The sequence below is a fragment of the Nematolebias whitei genome, chromosome 6, assembly GCF_014905685.2.
Source record: "Nematolebias whitei isolate Nwh7 chromosome 6, NemWhi1, whole genome shotgun sequence".
Taxonomy (NCBI): Eukaryota; Metazoa; Chordata; class Actinopteri; order Cyprinodontiformes; family Rivulidae; genus Nematolebias; species Nematolebias whitei.
In genome coordinates, this window is record NC_056503.1 from 50905177 (window position 1) to 50905749 (window position 573).

Sequence of the window (573 nt, forward strand, 5' to 3'; positions counted from 1 at the left end):
TATCAGTGTTTACTGTGGTATCAGTATTTACTGTAGTATCAGTATTTACTGTACTATCAGTATTTACTGTAGTATCAGTATTTACTGTGGTATCAATATTTACTGTAGTATCAGTATTTACTGTACTATCAGTATTTACAGTAGTATCAGCATTTAAAGTAGTATCAGTATTTACTGTAGTATCAGTATTTCCTGTAGTATCAGTATTTACTGTGGTATCAGTATTTACTGTACTATCAGTATTTACTGTAGTATCAGTAATTTCTGTGGTATCAGTATTTACTGTGGTATCAGTATTTACTGTACTATCAGCATTTACAGTAGTATCAGTATTTACTGTACTATCAGTATTTACTGTAGTATCAGTATTTACTGTGGTATCAGTATTTACTGTAGTATCAGTATTTACTGTAGTATCAGTAATTTCTGTGGTATCAGTATTTACTGTGGTATCAGTATTTACTGTACTATCAGTATTTACAGTAGTATCAGCATTTAAAGTAGTATCAGTATTTACTGTGGTACCAGTATTAGAAATTAGCATGTTTCACTGTTCATAGTTTTCTACATTGT

At 29.8% G+C, this 573-nt stretch overlaps 1 pseudogene; it reads right to left on the minus strand.

The window, feature by feature from the left end:
• Window positions 1-573, minus strand: part of LOC119411051 — a 6594-nt pseudogene that overhangs the window by 4690 nt on the left and 1331 nt on the right.